Source organism: Echinops telfairi, unplaced genomic scaffold, assembly GCF_000313985.2.
Source record: "Echinops telfairi isolate 266 unplaced genomic scaffold, ASM31398v2 ScPeMD7_655;HRSCAF=1070, whole genome shotgun sequence".
NCBI classification, from domain to species: domain Eukaryota; kingdom Metazoa; phylum Chordata; class Mammalia; order Afrosoricida; family Tenrecidae; genus Echinops; species Echinops telfairi.
In genome coordinates, this window is record NW_022104553.1 from 31,509,459 (window position 1) to 31,509,811 (window position 353).

The 353-nt window shown below is 64.9% G+C and overlaps 1 protein-coding gene across 1 annotated transcript in view; it reads right to left on the reverse strand.

The window, feature by feature from the left end:
• PAK4 (p21 (RAC1) activated kinase 4) overlaps nucleotides 1-353 on the reverse strand; it is an 11,390-nt gene that overhangs the window by 6,779 nt on the left and 4,258 nt on the right. The gene's annotated exons all lie outside the window — the stretch shown is intronic.

Sequence of the window (353 nt, forward strand, 5' to 3'; positions counted from 1 at the left end):
TCACGCGGCCGTCGTGGGTCAGCAGGATGGAGTCGCTCTTGATGTCGCGGTGGATGACGCCCTGGGCGTGGAGTACGGACAGGGCCTGCAGCACGGCCAGGCACACGGTGGCGATCTGCTCCTCGTTCATCCTGCAACAGGGCACACGGGCCTGCCACACTGCCCAGGGGCTCTGAGAGGATGCTCCCCTGCCCCCCAGCCTGGGGCGGGCCCCTACCTGGTGTGGGTGACGATGTCGGTGAGGGCGCCCCCCTCCAGGAACTCCATGACTACCCAAAGTTCGTCACCCACCAGGTAGCTGTTGTACATCTCCACCACATTCTCGTGCTGGTAGTCGCGCATGATCACCACCT